The sequence below is a fragment of the Lipotes vexillifer genome, unplaced genomic scaffold (genome assembly GCF_000442215.2).
Source record: "Lipotes vexillifer unplaced genomic scaffold, Lipotes_vexillifer_v1.1 scaffold1111, whole genome shotgun sequence".
Taxonomy (NCBI): domain Eukaryota; kingdom Metazoa; phylum Chordata; class Mammalia; order Artiodactyla; family Lipotidae; genus Lipotes; species Lipotes vexillifer.
Window position 1 is genome coordinate 230,778 of NW_006795034.1, and position 22,165 is coordinate 252,942.

At 37.0% G+C, this 22,165-nt stretch overlaps 1 pseudogene; it reads left to right on the top strand.

Annotated features, from left to right (window-relative positions):
• Positions 1 to 19,204: 19,204 nt before the first annotated feature.
• Positions 19,205 to 20,666, top strand: LOC103080734 (ferritin light chain pseudogene; annotated as a pseudogene).
• The last annotated feature ends 1,499 nt before the right edge of the window (positions 20,667 to 22,165 follow it).

A 22,165-nucleotide genomic window follows, 5' to 3' on the forward strand; every position in this document is an offset into this window, starting at 1 on the left:
TTGTTCTCTGCATAAATACTTTTATCTTTATAAAAATGTCTGAACATATGAGCAAGCAGACACCAACCTGAGGCACTGACAATAAAGTTAATAAAAGTAGAACAGCTTAGTAGTTCTGAGTTTAATATAATAACTTTAGAAGTTTAATTTGATTTTCCTAAAAATTGTTCTTCCATGTTAAAATCCTATCGTTTTTCATCCTTCATTATGTTTTCATTCTTCATTATTCAAAAAGGGGATCTCATGTGTATCTGTTGTTGATGGGAGTGTAAGCACAACCATTTTGTAGGAATGTTCCAACCATTCCACTTCTAGGCATTGATCTTTCATAACTAGCTTGCACATGTCCATAATGATGAGTGTACAAAAATGTTATTCATTTGTTTGAACACTAAAGATCTAGAAAGAACATATATTCCCATCAATAGAGACCTTGTTAAATATATGATGGAGTGACATGCTATGAACACGGGTGTTTATTATTTGTATTATCTTATTCTCTACTCGTCTGGATGTTGAATATCTTGTAATACAAACAATCTTAAAAAGCAAACAATAATATATTATGATGTATTGATTCTATGGAATTCCATGCCATCCTAAGAGAATGGTGTAAATCTATGTGTATTAACTTGAAAATGTATTAGTGATAGGCTGCTAAGCAAGCCACAGAACATGTAGAGTATGATTTATTCACATAAACAGAAAATTAAGCAAACCCTGTATGTAGCGAGGACAGGGGTGGGTGTAGAAAAAGAACTGCAAGATATACACCAAATTATTAATGGTGACAGTCTCTAGTTTGGCATTGGAGGGGGTGGGGCATCGGAATTTTGACTTTTTATTCTATAAAACTGTAATATTTATTTTTTCTTTACAATGAGAATTTATTACTTTTGTTTTTTAAATAATTTATATAAGGAGGAAAAATAAGGGGCACTGGTAATTCGCCAACATACCTTTGTCCTAAAACTAATTAGCTTTAGAAATTCAGATGAAAATTTAGAATAAATAACTGCAGTCAGATTTAGAAAATAAAATATATATTGCAACTAATAGGATATGCAGAAATAGTTTGAAGATGTGGATTAAAAATTCTGCAATATTACTTTATTTTGATTACAGCATAGATGCAGTAATTATAAACTGCACACCTTGAATCTTTCAGGTGTTGTTAATAAAACTCATAAATGAATCATTAGTTAATAAACACCCATTATGTATAACTTAACTTTACTTAACTTTAAACTTGATTTCAATCCAACAAGTGGACACTGGACAAGAAGGCCCAGCTGTAATTGAGAAGGTTACATAAGTGCAGTTTCAGACATGAGGATAACTTTTGAGGTTGACTGATTTTTCATACATCTGACAGATAGGTAATGGTTTTAACCTGCATTTTACCTCTCAGGGACCTCCTTAATGGCAGGATCATGTCTTATTCATACACCTACCTCCACCTAACTCACAGTCTGATACATAAAAGTGCTCAATACTTCATTAAATGGATTTTTTCCTGCTATTTTAAGTTGAATTTTTATTTTCTTCTCACACGAATTCTTTTATTTTTTAGTCTTTGCTTTTTTTTTTTTGGCCACACTGTGTGGCCTGCGGAATCCTAGTTCCCCAATCAGGGATCGAACCCGTGCCGTTGTTGGAGTCCCAACCACTGGACCACCAGGGAATTCCCATCACATGAATTCTTTTATAAGGACATTCTATCTAAAATCTTATGCCATTGTAAGTGAACACTGATCTTGACCTAAAAGTGTTAAATTCTGAATCCTGAAGTTACATCTTTAAGGCCAAATTACAAATTTGGTTAATCCAGGATAAAGGGCCTGTTCTCATACTAATGATGCTGCATCTTGTGCTCTATTCTCTGGCCACACTCACCTTCTTCCTGTCCCTTGCACACACCAAGCTCATTACCACACTAGGGCCGTTTCACTTGTTTTCTCTGCTCCCAGATCTCCACATAGCTAGCTTCTACGTATCATTCAGGCCCGAGCACAAAGTTCACTTCGTCAAAGAATTATCAATCAATTTAAGTAGCTCTCATCACTCGCAAGCTTGCACTTTCCAATCCCTCTTTTTACATCACCCTGTCTTATGATCTTTAAAGCCTTTTTCCCTTACATGAAATTACCTTGTTCATTTATTTGTTTCCTTTTGTATTGACTCTCTCACCTCTCCCTAATTGGATGTAAATTCTATAAAAGCAGGGACCTTTCCTGCATAGTTCACCCTGGAACCCTCCATGCCCGGAATGGTGCTCTACTCATAGAAGGCATTCAAGATTTCAACATTTTGAATTCAAAAACTCAACAATAAGGATGCATAGAGTAGATAAGAAACAACAAGTGCATGTCTGCATTGAGCCCTTCCTTGGTTCTTTGAATGATTCCTGTCATAGTAGAGGCTTGACATTTCCAAACGGTACACCTCAGTTCCTCCAGAATCACTGAATTAACAATCTGACCATAGCATACAATTTCTTCAGTTTTGTCATTTGTAAAACTGGTATACTAATATACGCCTACTTTACAAGACTGCCATGAGAATTAAATAAGAACTGCAAATCCACTGTCATATGTAGATTCAGGGGGCTCAGTTTCCTCACTCACTGGCAAATGGCATGATTTAAATGTATACCAAAAAAGGTACCAACTACGTATCTTTGGGGGTGGCTAGTAGAGTCAACACTGTACCAGGTATCAAGAAGTGTAAGACAAAATAAGAAGGAAGGTTTCTTTAATGCATGACCTCTGGCATACACATCTGGCTTGGTGAACAGTGCAAGCTTGAGGAAAAGCTAGGGACCTCCTCCCTCAAGCAGGAAAACAGAAGTGGTTCATAAAGGATGAGACTGAAAGGTACACCAAAAACTACTTGGGTAATTCTACTTCCAACTGTGGAAATCTCAACATCTACGTCACAGACTAAGCTTCTACCAACAAATGAAACAAGGAATACTGAGCAAAGTCAATATGATTTGTCTTTTAAAATAACTAAATTTCCTGGATAATTCAAATGAAAAATAATCAGGTAAGATCTTATTTTATCTGCATTATGTAGGCAAACCTGTAACTTTATAGCTTAAAAATATAAATCAGAAAAACATTTTGATCATAGCAATGTCAACTATGTCATCAAACCCAAGTGGCAAATGGGGGATGGTATTTAGAGGAAAATGACACATCAAGTCAAAGAGGGGACTTGGTATCATATGCCCTGGACAAGATGAATGTCAAAATAGTGTATCCTGGTAGTGTCTAATAGAAAAAATTAATGTTCATGCTCTGAAGACTCCACAGCCAAAATGGAGTAGTCCATTTTAATTTTCAGAGGAATTTGGTGAACAAATGACTAGATAGCCACCAAACCTTGGTACTAATGAAAAATACAGTGCATTCTGAGAAAATCAATATATAGTTTGCCTGAAGGTATCCCAAAGGAAACATTCAGTTATTGAGGTTTAAAATACGTTAGCCCCAGAATAATAAAATTCTTGAATTGCAGGCGTTTGCAAGAACAGCAAAGGGGTTAAAGACATTTTATATTTTATCAAAGCTCTAAAACTGCTGTGCAGAGTTTTTATGCATTTCATATCTTTTTTCCTTGCTGCTTCTTCATGCAAAAGCCTTTGCCAATTCCTCCGAGCACTGCTCCACTGTTTGGGCCTTCTTAATTTGCTCTTCAAATAAGTTATCCTCAGTCCCACTCCTACCTGGCCTCCACAGGTTCACATGGTCAGTGAAGACAGTGTTGAGGCGACTGGGAGCATACCTTGAGGAACAGATATATGTCACAATGTCTCAGTACTGTAGTTAGCTATCAAACTGTTGGGGGTTTCGTCTGTTTGTTTCTGTTTTGTTTTTGGAGAATAAGTCCTTTTTCAGCCAAGCCACATTTGGCTTTCACTTTAATTGTGAATCTTATTTTGCTTAATGATAATAAAGATAAATGGGGATGCTCTATTTTAAAAAACACAATGAAAATGTCAAGATGGGAATATAAAAGGCTAAGACTGTCTCTGCAGGAAAAGAAAACTGAAGTGTAGGTTGGAAAATCAGCTAACTCAATTTGGACTAAATCATGAGTCAATTCAGGTAATGATCTAATTTGACCCTTGCAGTCCACATTTATTAGTTAATTCTTCAGCATTTGTTTAATAATTATGAACTGAAGTCCTTCCTAAGGGGAAAAAACTATTTTGGAAATAAGTCTGATAGGGTAGTTTAGTGCAATGCAACATGTTACATTTCCCTTCTTTTACCAAGTTATAAAACTATCAACAGTCAAAAGGTTGACTGAAGACAGTCATTTGTCAAAAAACTAATTTCACAGAAGCAATACTATCCTGTACAAATTCAGTACAGAAGTATTTTAAAATAGTATCAATTTAATAAAATAATTTTTCTCCTAATTAAAAAAAGTATTTGAGCATTCTAGTAAATACATTTTTGTCTTCTGCAAATACTACTACACTTGATCTAGTACTAGTCATGAAAAAAACATTTAAAAAGGTGTTTACAAAGTTAGTTTCGAAATTATCTTTTAGTAATCACTTATGATCTTATAATCTATTGAGGCACAACCAGAACTGCCATACTCAGAACTTATCACTAAGAAACAATTCATTGTAATTTTTGTTGTCAGCATAGCTCTAACCTACTGTATAGCTCAGGGAACTCTACTCAATGCTCTGTGGTGACCTAAATGGGAAGGAAATCCACAAAAGAGAGGATATATGTATACATATAGCTGATTCACTTTGCTGCACAGTAGAAACTAACATTGTAAAGCAACTATACTCCAATAAAATATTAATAAAAAAGAATAAGTCACTTATTTTGATTTATTTTTGAATCCTTTAAAATGTTCCAAAGTTAGATGTTATGAAAATTCCTTCCACTTTCCAACAAAATTGTAGTTCATTTTAAGTAAATTTAAAAAATAAAATACAGCACATTTAACCATGGACAGTGACCACAAAGACAGAATGCTGTAACTCTACAGAGATTGATGACAACTATTCCAAGTACTGTTTGCATTATATCAAACTAAACAAATAATGATTTCTGAATGTCAGTTCTTTGTGTTGGTGATTTAGCTCTGACTCAAAGAGTTGAAAATACATCTAATAGTTAGTTCATCACATTTGAATGTAAACAAAAAGGCCTCTCTACCTTGGTCCCATCATGAAGACAGTTAAAGTAGACTAATCTCCCCTCCAAGATGTCCATTGTAAGAACATTCTCAGAGAGATTACAGAAGGTTTTTTTTATAGACCACAAATTCTTAGTAGAGTGTCCTGCAGCTGGGTTGAAATAATCCCAGCAAGTGCTTTTAACACAAATGGTAAGAAACTACTTGCTATTCCCTGGTAGGTTTGATCAGTAAATCACCTACAGATGGTATGAAGAGTGGACTCCTAAGACACCCACCCCTGACATGAACTTTGTACTGCTCTTTAGAAACTATGACAGTGAAAAATAGCACAAGATTTCCAATCTTAAGAATCATTACAATTCATTTGAAAATCTTACTTGACTTTGAGTTCATCTACTATGACTTAGTTTATTATTATTAGTGAATGAAACAAAATATGACAATTTCTTTGACATTTTCAAAAAGAACTTCACTAAATATTAAGAATATAAAAGTTAATTAATAATAGACTATAATTACCATCCAAATCTGTAAGTTTTATTGACTATCCAGTTTCTGGATGATTTCTTTATTAAGAACTTGTTACAGGCATACCTTGCAGATACTGCAAGTTCAGTTCCAGAACAATGCAATAAAGCAAATATCGCAATAAAGCAAGTCACACAATTTTTTTTGTTTTCCAGTCCATATAAAAGTTATATTTACACTATACTGTAATCTATCAAGTATGTAATAGCATTATGTCTAAAAGAAAAATGTACACACCTTAAGAAAAAATACTTCATTGCTAAAAATGCTAACCATCATCTGAGCCTTCACCAAGTCACACATAATCTTTTTGCTGATGGAGGGTCTTGCCTTGATGTTGATGGCTGCTAACTGATCAGGGTGGTGGTTGCACAGGGTTAGGGTGGCTGTAGCAATTTCTTAAAGTAAGACAATGATGAAGTTTGCCTTGTTGATTCTTCCTCTCACAAATGGTTTCTCTGTAGCATGAAATGTTTTTTGATAGCATTTGCCCTACAGTAGAACTTCTTTCAAAATTGGAGTCAATCCTCTCATACCCTGTCACTGCTTTATCAACTGTTTATGTAATATTCTAAATCCTTCATTCTATTTCAATAACATTCACAGCATCAGCAGCAGCAGTAAATTTCATCTACTTTCTGTGCTCATCCACAAGAAACAACCCCTCAACTGTTAAAGTCTTATCATGAGATTGTAGCAATTCAGTCACATCCTCCGGTTTCGCCTCTTAATTCTAGTTCTCTTGCTATTTCCACCACATCTGCAGTTCTTCCTCCACTGAAGTCTTGAAACCCTCAAAGCCATCTATGAGGGTTGGAATAAACTTCTTCCCAACCCCTGTTAATGCTGATATTTTGACCTCTTCCCATGAATCAGGAATTTTTTGGGGGAGCGGGCATCGGGTCTTAGTTGCGACACACGGGATCTTCATTGAGGCATGTGGGATCTTTCGTTGCAGCGCGGGCTCTTCATTGTGGCGCGTGTGCTTCTCTCTAGTTGTGGTATGTGAGTTTTCTCTTCTCTAGTTGAGGCACGCAAGCTCAGTAGTTGTGACGCGCAGGCTTAGTTGCCCTGCAGCACGTGGGATCTTAGTTCCCTGACCAGGGATCGAACCCACGTTCCCTGCATTCCAAGGCGGATTCTTTACCACTGGACCACCAAGGAAGTCCCCCATGGATGTTCTTAATGGCACCTGGAATGGTGAATCCTTTCCAGAAGGTTTTTGATTTACTTTGCCCAGATCCATCAGAGGAATCACTATCTCTGATAGCTATAGACTTAAAAAATGTATTTCATAAATAACAAGACTTGAAAGTTGAAATTACTCCTTGATCCAATGGGCTATAAAATGGATGTTGTGTTAACAGGCATGAAAACAACATTAATCTTGTGTATCTCCATCACAGCTCCTGGGTGAGCAGGTGCATTGTCAATAAGCAGTAATATTTTGAAAGAAATCTTTTTTGTCTGAGCAGTAGGTCTCAACAGTGGGCTTAAAATATTCAATAAACCATGTTGTCAATTGATGTGCTGACATCCAGGCTTTGTTGTTCCATTTACAGAGCACGGGCAGAAAGTAGATTTTTAGAATGGTAAATGAGCATTGGTGGGACTTCCCTGTTGGCACAGTGGTTAAGAATCTGCCTGCCAATGCAGATGACATGAGTTCGAGCCCTGGTCTGGGAATATCCCACATGCCGTGGAGCAGCTAAGCCCGTGTGCCACAACTACTGAGCCTGCACTCTAGAGCCCGCATGCTGCAACTACTGAGCCCATGTGGCAACACTACTGAAGCCTTCGTGCCTAGAGCCCGTGCTCCACAACAAGAGAAGCCACAGCAATGAGAAGCCCATGCACCACAACGAAGAACAGCCCCCACTCGAACGCAACTAGAGAAAGCCCGTGCGCTGCAATGAAGACCCAACATGGCCAAAAATAAAAGAAATAATTAAAAAATTTTAAAAATAATGAGCATTGGCTTCAACTTAAAGTTACCAGCTGCATTAGCCCCTAACAAGAGAGTCATCCAATCTTTTGAAGCTCTGAAGCCAGACACTGACTTCTCCTCTCTACCTATGAAGTCCTAGACACTGTTTTCTTCCAATATAAGGTTGTTCCATCTACACTGAAAGTCTGTTGTTTAGTGTAGTCACCCTCATTCATTATCTTAGCCAGATCCTCTGGATAATTTGCAGCAGCTTCTCCATCAGTAATTGCTGCTTCACCTTGCCCTTTTATGTTGTAAAGATGGCTTCTTTCCTTCAATCTCATGAACCAACTTCTGCTAGGTTCAAACTTTTCTTCTGCAGCTTCCACACCTCTCTCAGCCTTCACAGAATTAAAATAGAGTTAGGGTCTTGCTCTGGATGGCTTCTGGAATGCTGTGGATGGTTTGATCTTCTAACCAGACCACTAAAAGTTTCTTTACATCAGTAATAAGGCTGTTTTGCTTTCTTATCGTTCATGTGTTCACTGGAGTAGCACTTTTAATTTCTTTCAAGAACTTTTTGCATTCAAAACTTGGGTAACTGATGCAAGAGGCCTACATAGCTTTTGGCCTATCTCTGCTTTTGATGGGCCTTCCTCACAAAGCTTAATAATTTCTAGCTTTTGATCTAAAGTGAGAGACTGCTAACTTGAACACTTAGAGGCCATCATAGGGTTATTAATTGGCCTAATTTTAATACTGTTGTGTCTCAGGGAATAGAGAGGCCTGAGGAGAGGGAGAAAGACAGGGGAATGGCCCATAGATGCAGCAGTCTGAACACACACATTTATGGATTAAGTTCAAGATCCTACATGGGTGCCATTCATGGTGCCCTAAAACAATTATAACAGTAACATCAAAGGTCACTGATCACAGATCACCATAACAAATATAATAATAATGAAAATTTGAAATATGACAAGAATTACCAAAATGTGACACAGAGACATGAAGTGAGCAAATGCTATTGGAAAATGGAACCTACAGACTTTCTCAACACAGGGTTGCCACAAACCTTCAATCTGTCAAAAACTCAGTATCTATGAAGCACAACAAAGTGAAGTGCAATAAAAAGAAGTATATGCCTGCTTTATTTATTTAGTCATTTGGGCTACATTAATCCATTTCATCCCAGAAAAACATATGATAAATTAAGGTTCATAAATATTATAAAATATCAACATTGAAAATTATAAAAGTGAAGCTAAAAATCTTTGAATTAAAAGCAGCATATGAAATCTACATGTTTTTTATAGAATATATAAAAGTTAATACTAAAGGTGTGACCTTTCATGAGTACTTAATACATTTCATAGCACTAGATGGAATACTATTTGGTTATAAAGTTGTTGCTTCCTACCAAATTAATGAATGAATATTACCTGGTATATATTTAAGAGGCAGCTCTGTGTCATGGAGAAAAAGCAGGCTTGGAGAGCAAACACATCAGTGCTGGATGTGACATTCTCTAGCTGTAGGGTAAAAGGAAAATTGCTTTATCCCTAATGAGGTTATTGTGAGAATTAAACGAGGTAATATGTGCAAAAACATATGGTTCAGAGTTGGCTTTCAGTAATCAATAGTGCCCCTCCTTTTTGCAATTCTCTTTCCTTACTCTATATAGATATCTGTTCTATATTTTAGGTATTCACAGCTGACCCAAATAGTTGGTGATTCTGGCAGCTACCTAGGTTTTTAGAACACAGTCTTGCACTCCTCAGTGAATGTCACAATCCATGCGTGCACCTGGCCATATCTGTCAGGATAAACATTTTTTCAGAACATATATGTTTGCTCACTAGACAAATAAAAAGATACAACAACATGGATGGACCTAGAGGGTATTATGCTAAGTGAAATAAGTCAGACAGAGAAACACAAGTACTGTACATGCGGAATCTAAAAAACAAAACGAACAAATATAACAAAACAGAAACAGACTCACAGAGAACTGGTGGTTGCCAGGGGGGAAGGGGTGACAGGATGGGCAAAACGCGTGAAGGGAATTAAGAAGTATAAGCTACCAGTTATAAAACAAGTCACAGGGATGTAATGTACAGCACAGGGAATACAGCCAATAACATTGTAATAACTTTGTATGGTGCATAATGTATAAAAATATCAAATCACTATGTTATATACCTAAAAATAATACAATACTGTAATTCAACTATACTTCAATTTTTAGAAAAAAGAAATTTAGCATTGACATAGTAATATCATCTAACATATAATACATATTAAAATTTTTCCTTTTCCAAAAAAAAAATATGAAGACCAACTTGCCAGTAGTTTTTTGAATTAATGCTTTGATTTCCATCACTTTTACTTTTTCTAAACTGTTAATTCATTTATTTAAAAAATTCTAGGGCTTCCCTGGTGGCGCAGTGGTTGAGAGTCCGCCTGCCGACGCAGGGGACGCGGGTTCGTACCCCGGTCCGGGAGGATCCCACATGCCGCGGAGCGGCTGGGCCCGTGAGCCATGGCCACTGAGCCTGCGCGTCCGGAGCCTGTGCTCCGCAATGGGAGAGGCCACAACAGTGAGAGGCCCGCGTACGGCAAAAAAAAAAAAAAAAAATTCTATATTTTTTAAATAAAAATGAGATGAAAAAATAAAATACTGTGATTTTAATAATTTCTAGAAAATATCTTCATATAATTTAAAATTTTTTTCAAGCTGTTATGAAAAGTATACATAAGTAAAATGTGCTGAGCAGTTCAGTTGTCAATTAAAATTATTTTTGAATTCAATATTTGCCTTAAAACTAAAATATAAGTAATCTATTACAGAAAGGTAGGTAAAGTTTCAAGTAAACCAATCTAAAAGAAAGTAACACTCAGATCCAGAAATACAGTGAACTCCAGGTCAGTCTTATTTATTTACTACAAAAGTTTCTGGCTAGAACACTGAATTCAGAATAACTCTGTGGATGAAGTTCTCAGTGTCTGCTTATTTAAAAAAAATAATGATAGATTTCTTCTGATCTTTCAGAGCCCCAATCATTTTTGCCCCAGCAATATTCTTCTAGTCTTTAAAATACTCCACGGAATGTAGAATAAGGTTAAAGGCAGCATTCTGTCTTTGAGGCCTTCCTTGGGCAGAATAAGAAATATAAAAATGTTAGTTTTATATACTAAGGCCTGAAGAAAGCCTAACAGCCAAAACATCACCTTTAACATGGTTTCTATTTCTGAGTAGTTTATCAACGAACCCCTCTTTTATTCTTTGGCCTAAAAACTGACTTTTGATTCTCTCTCAGTATTTTAAATGTATTCTGGCTCTTTTGGGCCTCATTAGAAAGTCTCCCAATATTACTAACTTTTTTTCCTCCTCATTGTACAACAGAAAATGAATTCTTGGTCAAGTTGCAGAAGAAACGGCACAATTGGCTATTTTATATACGTTTGAAATTTAAGAATCACTTTTAGTGTATGTGTATTTTCAAATCATTAACTTAAAAAAGAGTAGTCTTTTTCATTAAATAATAGGCTTGGTCATAACTATATACTCATTAATTCACAACATGCCCTAAACCTGGGATTGTTGTAAAACAGAATGCACAGGCTGCAGTTGATTTAAAAGCATAAACTTTAAGTTTTATGATTTCCACATTCTGCTTCCTACCAAGATCCAAAACAAAATCTGGTTCAACGATCAAGAGTCTAATGACAAGGAACTTCAGATACTTGAGGGATTCCAAACTGTTGTGCCTTAATTTTTATCACTATTCTATCTGTGTTATGGCCTAAAAATAGTTGAAAAGAATGAGTGATTAAGTTGCCATGAAGGTACAAAACACTTCATTTTTAACATGTCTTACTTCACTGACTCCATTGTTTTGACTTTGGATTTGGGCATCAATTTGTTTCTTTGTTGGTTCGTTGGTGAATTAATTGGTTGATTGGTGGGTTGATTTCATCCAACCCAAATTATCCATCCATTCAGCCCATATACCCAAGAAATATGTAAGAAAAAAATTGATAGTCACTTATTTTTAATACTTGACTTGGGTACTGTATTAACACTTAATATTATATACACACTCCAATCCAAAACCTTGGATGTGTTCAGAATCTGACGTTTAACATATAGGAGCACTGACTGGGAAACTACTCATTTTCTCCTAAAATATTTTATCACCATGTGTTGGGTAACCAGGACTTTTAAATTTATTTACAACAAAGTGAATATTACTAACTACATGTTTATCTTGGGGATCCCATTTTGACATTATTTATGCATTACACTGTGACAATCTGGAAAAAAATGTTGGTTAAAAAATTTAGAAATCCAGATCACAATTCAAGAGATAGCCAGGTTGTATCAGTCAGAGAGCAGTCAGGAAACAAAAATCACACTAGTTATTTGAAAAGAGAAAATTTAATATGAAGAACTGTCAACTACCAACAAATGGTCCTGGAACTACTGGATAACCATATACAAAAAAAACCCAAAAACTTTGATTCACAACTCATACCACATACAAATATTAAAAATAAAATGGATCACAGACCTAAATACAAAACCTAAAACTACCAAAATTCTAGAACACACAGGAAAAAATATTTGCGACATTAGGTTAGGCAAAGATTTCTTAGCTACAAAAACATAATCCATAAAAGAAAAAACTGATAAACTGGACTTCATCAAAGTTAAAGATTTCTACTCTTCAAAAGATACTGTTAAAAGAATGAAAATAAATGCCACAAACTAGGAGAAAATATTTGCAAATTATATATCTTATAAAGGACTTATACCCAGAATAAACAAGTCAAAAATCAAAGCTCACTAATAATTTTTAAAAATCCAATTTGAAAAATAGGCAAAAGATTTGAATAATCACCTTTACCAAAGAAAATATACGAATGGCAAACAAGAACATGCAAAGGAAATTCTCCAGGGTGATGAATATGTTTATCATCTTGATTGTAATGATGGTTTCACTAATCATGAGGGAAATGCAAATGAAAACCACAATGATACTATTAAAATGTCTAAGATTAAAAAGACTGGCCATGCGAAGTATTGCTGAGGATGTGGACCTAGAACAGTCACACACCCGTGGTGGGTATAAATAACAGCATAACTTTTTTTAAAAAGGTTTGGCAGTTTCTTAAAAAGTTAAACACACACCTATCATATAGTTTAGTCATTCCACTCTTAGGTATTTACTCAAGAGAAATCAAAGTATATGTCATACAAAGTGTTGATACAAAGGTTCAGAGTGGCTTTATTTTAATTGACAAAAACTGGAAATGATTCAAATATCCATCAGTAAGTGAATGGGTACACAAACTGTGATATATCCATATACTGTAATACTACTTAGGAATAAAAAGGACTGAACTATTGATGCAGTCAACAACATGGATGATTTGCAAGATGATTACACTGAGTGAAAGAAGCCAGTCCAAAAAAAAAAAAAAAAAGAGTATGTACTGGGTGATCAAATTTATACAAAATTTAGAGGATACCTGGGTATATGAGAGCAGGAGGGAGACAGAGAAGGCCAAGAGGGAGAAATTATTTAAAAAGTGATAGGAGGGAACCGTTTGGGGTATTAGATGTGTTCATTTTCTTGATTGTGACGGCACTGATCTATCTAACAGGGCAAAGAGATCATGTCTGGAATTCTCTGGGCACTTCTTAGTACTTCCGTGTCCAATGGTAAAAATTAATGAAAAACTACAAGCAACTAAAAAAGAGCAGGATTCAGACTCATCACAAATTAAAGTTTGGGTGGGTCACCTTGCCAAGTAAAGGACTGACCAGCTGAAGCCCTGGCTGAGGGAAGGCAAAGGAAACAGGAAATGGTTAATCGAAGAAGAAATTTTTAAATATCAACTATGGTCTCATGACCAGCTATAGACATTAAGACAGTATCAGTTACGCACATTTTCTTTCTTGCTTGTTCTGCACGTGCACACATACAAACACACACACACACACCTCCAAAGAGTAATTGGTAATTTGGGATTAATCACTTTAGCTTCTTGGTCTAGTGGAATGAGAAGCCCAACATATTCAGGTGACATTCCAATTCAATGGAACCATGTGGGTCCCCAGGTGGAAACCTTCCTTCCTTGGGAAGCAGCAATGACTTGTGTTTGTAAAAGAGTTTAGGACACAGACATGCAAAGAGGAAAAACTATGTGAAGACATAGGAGAAAGAGGGCTTTTTACAAGCTAAGGAAAAAGACCTCAGAAGAAACCAACCCAACTAACTCCTTGATCTTGGGCTCTAGCCTCTAGAACTATAAAATAAATTTATGTTGTTTAACTCACTCGATCTGTAGTACTTTGTTATGACAGCTCTAGCAAACTAATACAATGTACTTCTACCTATATCTCAGACCAGGCAAAGGGACAGCTTGAAATCCTGCCCCCTGAGAGGATTGCCCTTCATTAAATATCCCTGTAGGTCCAAACATTCTAATTACCACGTCTCTGCTACCCATTAGAGTAAATGTGGCCAACTTGTTTTTGGAAATTAAGTGCTATTATTTGGCCTACAGAGGAAGTCACCACAGAGCTATTCAAAGATACAGGTGCTTCCCTCCCTAGTTTACTTCTCCAAGCCTTATAAAGTGAGAGTCCTCTGGGCTGGCTCAGGTGATGTTGTTAGGAATCGTTGGCTATGTATGACATACATGATAAACCTACTCAACATTCCTATCTCCATAAGCCTTTGACTTCTACTATTCCAAAGAATTTCTGGCATCTCTTCCTCACTGAATCTAAATTTCAGTCAACCAAACTAGTAAACTGTTAAGAGTCTTCCAGCTACACAAGCTAATGCATTAAATTCAGAATCTTTAGTAAGTACACCATATCCATAAATGTGGTCCAACCCAATGTTCTATTCCACCCTCCTTGTTCCAACACCCTTAGATTTCATTCCTTCATGTATTCCCCAGATTTCTGCCAATATAAATTAGCAGAATTTTACAATTCTCTTGGCATATAAACTATTTCTTCTTGGATGAGACTGTACTTTGGAGCATAGTGAGCTATGTATGACCCAGTAATGAGTCTGAGTCTACAAAGAATAGTTGGGGTGAGTCTCGAGGAGAATGGGCATCCCCTTAGACGGTGATGCCCTGGGTAAGGTTATTACAGCACTTGCAAGCCAGGGAAGACTAATGTTCCCACAGGCAAGCTGTTTTCATTGGCAATGCCTCCATTCCAAGTTTCAGAGTCCAACATCTTCCAATGGATGCCCTGACTTTCATGATTTGGTGAGCCTGTGAATTTACCTTATAACTTTGTAATCGTTACAATTAAATTTTGTGCTTACTTTCCAGCAATATTGGTATTGTTTCTATAAGAAATAAGAGATTATTTAAGGCTACCATAGAAGTTCACAGGTTCCCTGACCATGCCTTAAACTAAGAGTTAAAAACCTGTGCCTCTGAATTTTCTTTCTGTAAATGTTCCAGTTCATTCAGAAGAATCTTACCCACACTAAGGTTCTTTTAGTCATTAATACAGCCATGATGGTCAACTGTGGTAACCACTTTGGCTCCCAAGGTACTTCTTTTGGAAGGTACTTCATCACAACCAATTATAGGCAATAATTTTATTAACTGTGATGCCACCACATGCCATGGATTATGAGTATTTCATATTCTATGGCACAGAGCTCAGAATTTCATTCAAGTCCAAGGACATGCCCCAAATCCCATCTTTGTAAACCAATCCCCAAATCCCATCTTTGTAAAATATGCCGATAATTATTCTACTTTATTTAGACTTTATTTAGTATATATCCAAATTATTTCCTAATCTGTAAAATGTGCTTGGTACGAGCAATTGTGCAAGGAAGGATGACCAATAATAAATTGCAAAAAATATTTTAAAATATGATAAACTCTCATATGAATCACTGAAAAAGTGTCTTTAGTATTTTGTAGTAAATCTACTATAGTGGTTGACAACACTTAGGTAATAAATCTAATGCTTATTTCAAACCAACAATTGTATGATGCCTCTCAAGGAATTTGTACATAGCTAAGAGACAGAATGACTCATTTCCAATTTTAGAAGTACTAAGGGCACATTATAGACACTGAACTAAATTCCCTAGCAAAGAGAGAAAGTTTTCATTTCAACTTTGTTTTTGCATGAATTCTTTTGAATGCCCTAAATTTATAGCTGTTTGGGGAAAAATAAAAGGACGTATAATCTTTTCCCTAGGTATCGCAATACAAGTTTTTATTTTTATTTTCCTCCTCCGTAATTCCGTGTAGGTAGGTGGGGAGATGAAAGGGAATTATCTAGAATTCAATTTTTATTAAACAATAAGTTTGCAAAGCATCAGTATAGCAAAAACTAGAACTACATCTCTTAAGCTCAAAGTGAGGTTGCAAGACAGATGAATGCTTTCTGAATTTAAACAATGCTCATAAGGAAGGCTGAACTCTTACCAATGTGTACAATTTGTGCAGGGTCCTATATATTGGGTAGTTCCAATTGGCTAAGCGTTATAAATGTTATAGTGTCAACAAAACGTTTCATAGAATATGACTTAGCCATTTAAATGAGTAATGATAAACTGAGTTGCACATTTTTCTTTGGTCTGACTCAATTCTCCCATAACTACAATATAGGCTGAGAATTACTGTTTTACACCTGTCTGTATTGACCTTAATCAAAAAGTTGTACTATTTCTTCAAAGACTTATTTGAGAAATTATCAGTTGAGAAGTCAAATGACAATTAGAATTATTATTTAGTAATAAGCTTCAGAGTGGACAAATTTTCTATCAATTTATCGTGTGAGATTGGAAAAACTCAAACAATGATGGCAATTAAAGTTGAAATTTGATACTCCTTAATTAAAATCAATCTACTCTTGTACTTTTTCCTTTTTGTTGCATTCACTGTTTATATAATTTTTCTTAGTGATTCTTCCATATACTCTAAAAAGTTAGGTAAGGGCTTCCCTAGTGGCACAGTGGTTGAGAGTCCGCCTGCCGATGCAGGGGACACGGGTTCGTGCCCTGGTCCGGGATCCCCCATGCCCCGGAGCGGCTGGGTCTGTGAGCCATGGCCGCTGAGCCTGCGCATCCAGAGCCTGTGCTCCGCAACGGGAGAGGCCACAACAGTGAGAGGCCTGCGTACCGCAAAAAAAAAAAAAAAAAAAAGTTAGGTAAAAATTCAATTAAAATGAGTATTTGTGAATTATAATCCTTTAATTCTTTCATATACTTAGAAGGGGCTTTTAAAGATTCCTGACAGAGAATTATTATTCAGCAGTTAAAACAACAATGTAGGGCTTCCCTGGTGGCGCAGTCGTTAAGAATCCACCTACAAATGCAGGGGACATGGGTTTGATCCCTGGTCCGAGAAGATCCCACATGCCGTGGAGCAAAGCCTGTGGGCCACAACTACTGAGGCTGTGCTCTAGAGCCCGCGAGCCACAACTACTGAGCCCATGTGCCACAACTGCTGAAGCCCACACACCTAGAGCCCGAGCTCCACAACAAGAGAAGCTCCTGCTCGCCACAACTAGAGAAGGCCCTCGCATAGCAACAAAGACCCAAAGCAGCCAAAACTAAATAAATAAAGTATAAATAAATTTATAAAATAAATAAATAACTGTACTTTTTAAAAAATGACAATGTATTTCACATTTAAATACTGTCACCCATTGAACAGGGTTAAATAACTAAAATAAAAAATAATTTATGATATTCTTAAAACATTTATACATCTGTATAGCACTCTTACAAAGAATATACAGTTCATTCTCATTCTTATGAAGAAGAGTGTGTTTCTGAAAACTGAAAGCAACTACTGTTTATGGATAACTCATCTTAAAATTGGAATCATACCAGGATACTCCAAAAGCCCCAAAATAAACTTTTTAACATATTAAAATACTAGATATAAAAGGTGTGTAACATGACTTACAACAAAAAATTAACTTACATTTCAGTTATAATAATAGTAAAAATTCAAGACTTGGCAAACCTCTGTAAAAGTTTTTAAACTTAGATGTGAATGTTTCTACTTGTAGTATGAGTCAGTAAAACCCCTGTCCTGAGGGTCTAATTGAGTCTATCATCACTGGCCCACGAAGAACCAGACTGACCACAAGATCCTGTGCTTGATTTGCCTTGGTTCATGATTACTATCACGGGAGTAAAAATGGGGCTGGCCATAGAAATAGAATTTCAATTTATGAGATGATTTCAAAGATAAAAGGATCAATTGTTTCCCAATCTTTCCCCTACTGATTATCTGAAATTCCACAATTAAAAACCTACTTAATAGGTTATTGTGAGAATTAAATGAGTCAACATTTATAAAACACACAGAACAGTGAGTGAGTGCTTGTTAAATCAAACAATTTTCATTCCTTTGACCTACACTGTGTTTTAAGAAATACGGCATTTGGGCTTCCCTGGTGGCGCAGTGGTTGAGAGTCCGCCTGCCGATGCAGGGGACGTGAGTTCGTGCCCCGGTCCGGGAAGATCCCACATGCCGCGGAGCGGCTGGGCCCGTGAGCCATGGCCGCTGAGCCTGCGCGTCCGGAGCCTGTGCTCCGCAACGGGAGAGGCCACAGCAGTGGGAGGCCCGCGTACCGCAAAAAAAAAAAAAAAGAAATACGGCATTAAACCATATGAGCCACTTTCACCTCAGGAGTTAGTTTCTTTCAATCCCATCCCTAGAGCAAAAATTACCAGGGTAAAATCAGAAAAGACAAGAAAGAACTGGGTATCTTCAAGGAGGAATAAGGGCGTGGGAAGAGAAAACAACTATGAAGGTAAAAGATCATCTTCAGAACAAAGACGATCTGTTGCTAAAATACAAGCTACAAACATCGCTTACTTAATAACTTTGCCCAGTGTCAGCTTGCCTTCCATGCAGTTAGGAGAGCATGCAGAACCACAAATCCAAGAGTGTGTTTAAATTCAAAGGCTTAAAGAAAAAACAAAATGTTAGTATATATTTGATTACATTTGAGTGCCCAGTGTGGGTTATGTTAAATATCAACTTTCTTTTGATCATCAAAGACCCTTCTCCTCACATACTTAGACATAAGGCAGAGCAAATTGTCACTTACTTAAGATTACGGTTAATATGTTTGTACAGTCATAATATCATATATGGTAAACATAGTTCCAATGCACATGAAATTTCTTTCCATGAAATTAAATATAATATTTCACACATACATAGGCAACAAAAGCAAAAATAAACAAATGGGACCACATGAAACTAAGAAGCTTCTCTACACAAGCAACAAAATGAAAGGCAACCTACAGTAAGGGAGAAAATATTTGCAAACCATATGTCTGATAAGCAGTTAATACCCAAACTATATAAAAGAACTCATATAACTCAGTAGCAAAAAAACTAATAACCCAATTAAAAAACTGGCAAAGGACTTGAACAGACTTTTTTCCAAAGAAGACATACAAATGGACAACAGGTACAGTCAGCCCTCTGTATCCACAGGTTCCACATGCGAATTGTAACTCAATCTGAAGTTGGCCGAATCTGAGGATGGAGAACCTACGGATACAGAGGTCTGACTGTACCACACCATTTGACATAAGGGACTTGAGCATCCTTGGATTTTGGTATCCGTGGGGCGTACTGGCACCAGTTCCCCAAGGATACCAAGAAACGGCTGTACCTAAAAAGGTGCTCCATATCACTAATCATCAGGGAAATGCAAATCAAAAACCACAAGGAGATATCACCTGCAACTTGTTAGGATGGCTATTATCAAAAAGACAAGAAATAACAAGTGTTGGCAAGGATATGGAGAAAAGAGAACCCTCGTGCACGGTTGGTGGGAATGTAAATTGGTGCAGCCACTATGGAAAACAGTACAGAGGTTCCTCAAAAAATCAAAACTAGAACTACCATATGGTCCAGCGATTCTACTTCATGTTATATATCCAAAGTAAACGAAAACACTAACTCAAAAACATATATGCATGCACTCCCCATGTTTATTGCAGTATTATTCACAATAGCCACGGTATGGAAACAACCTAAGAAAATGTGGTGTATATATTTTTTCCCCCCCAATGGAATATTACTCATCATAAAAAGGAAGAAAATCCTGCCAATTATAATAACATGGATGAAACTTGAGGCCATTATGCTAGGTAAAATAAGGCAGCCACAAAGACAAAGACTGTATGATCTCACTTATATACGTGGAATCCGAAAAAGCCACACTCATTGAACGAGAGAGTAGAACAGTGGTTGCCAGGGGATGGGGGTGAGGGAATGGGGACATGTTGGTCAAAGGATATAAACTTTCAGTTATAAAATTAATAAGTTCTAGGGAATCTAATATACAGCGTATTTATTACAGTTAATAATACTGTATTGTACCTTTTTCCCAGTCGCAACCTTCAGAACCAACCAGTCAGTTACCCTGGGCCTCCGGCACAAGCCGACACCATTTTTGGAGCTTAACTCCTTACTGCTGATCAACCCTGAGCTCCCAGATTCGTCAGAATTATTCCACCCAGGTAGAGGCCGCCATCCAACATGCTTCGAGGGGTCCCCTACACCTACCTCTCTCTCTGGGCTTCCATTTCGACCGCGACGACGACGTGGCCGTGGAGGGCACGGAGCCATTTCTTGCACAAATCGGCGGAGGGGACTTGCGAAAGCGCCCAGCGTCTTTTGAAAATGCAACACCAGTGCGGCAGCCACGCCCTCTTCCAGGACGCGCGGAAGCCATCTCAAGATGAGTGCGGTAAAACCCGGGACGCTAGGGAAGCCGCCATTCTCAACGAGAGGACCCTGGACCAGGCCCTTTTGAATCTACGTGCCCTGGCTTTGTGCCTGCCAGAGCCAGAGACTTCCCGGAGAGCCGCTTACTAGGTGAGCAGGGGAAACTCAAGAAGATGGCGACCACCTGACCAACTTCCGCAGGCTGCGTGGTCCCCAGGCGGGGCTGGGCGAGTATCTCTTCCGGAGGCTCACCCTCGAGCACGACTAGGGACCTCTGGAGCCTGTGGCCTTTGAAAAGCCACTCTGGTGTCAGAGTTTCTGCCTGAAGCCCCTCTCTGCAGCCACTAGGCAGCTTTTTAACCACCCGAGAGTGCTCTCCCAAGCCTTGGGCCAAATGGAAACGATAAAACTTTTTGCAAGAAAAAAAAAAAAACACTATACTGTATGCTTGAAGTTAAGAGAATATGCCTTCAGAGTTCTCACCACACACACAAAAAAGGGGTAACTACGTGAGGTTATAGATATGTTAAATAACTTGATTGTGGTAATTTTTTCACAGGTATATGTATATTAAATTATCACATTGTATATCTTAAATATATGTAATTTTTATTTGACAATTCTATCTCAGTAAATCTGGAAAAAACCTCGACATAAAAATGGGTGTTTTTTGTTAAGAAATTCAAATACTGAAATAATTATGAATGTAGATTTAATTTCTAAATATGTAAAATGTGAAGCAAGAGTGTGTTTATAAATTATATCTACATGATACCATAGCAACTGAATGCAATATGAAATATTCAGTTCATTTTGTAGATATTATGTTTTTTCCCCATTGAATGGTCTCTGGTTTTTTTCTCTTAAATGACCTGATATTTTGACAATTTATAAATTCAAAGTGCTGAGATTTTGCTGACTTGAGCCTTAACTACTGAGATACACAAATAAATCATAATATTCTATACCGAGTTTTTGTTTAAATATAAGAATATCCTGACCTGATTCTATGATATCTATACATTTCTCCTTTGTCCCGCCTTTTCTTTACTTGTTTTCAGTAATCCCCTCAAGCCTCAGTTTCTGGCTCTGAAAAATGAGGCTAACATAAACTACAAAGTTTTCAGGAGGATTAAATGAGAGCATGTATGTAAAGCACCTAGCACAGTGTCTAATACAATAAGGTTTCTTTTCTTCTCACCTCACTTTTCCTTGTCAATTCTAGAACAGTCAGAGTAATAGTGATGGATGAGAAAGTAATGTTTGCTCACATCCTTGGTTTGTTCCCCAATTTAGGCACTGGTTAACAATATACTTGATGTCCAAAGTTTTCTTTATAATATGCTATTGAGAAAATCAAAGTCATTTATTTATTCACTTACCTAACTGCATAATGCTCCATCTTCATTCTACCAGGGGACACTTTGGGGTAGCACTGCTGTAACCTTTCCTTTGGCAGCCACTGTTGTTCCAGGATGGGCTATCTGAACTGAAAGTCTAGCTTTGGAACTAGAGAGAAGAATGTGACAGCTTCACAGAATGTTGGATTTAACTTAAACCCTGACAGAAGGATAAATGGTAAGAATTAAGGGGATTTCGGCAGAATAGACACGTGAATTACTAATTTGTTTACTAAGGGAGGGTCGGATTGGATATTAGGCCACTGCTGTTGCTATTCTTGTTATGTTGCAGGACAGAGGTTAGGAACCGAAAAGCATTCTTCTTCTGATTCCGTGAGGACACTCTGTCCTGAATTTTTTTGACTGA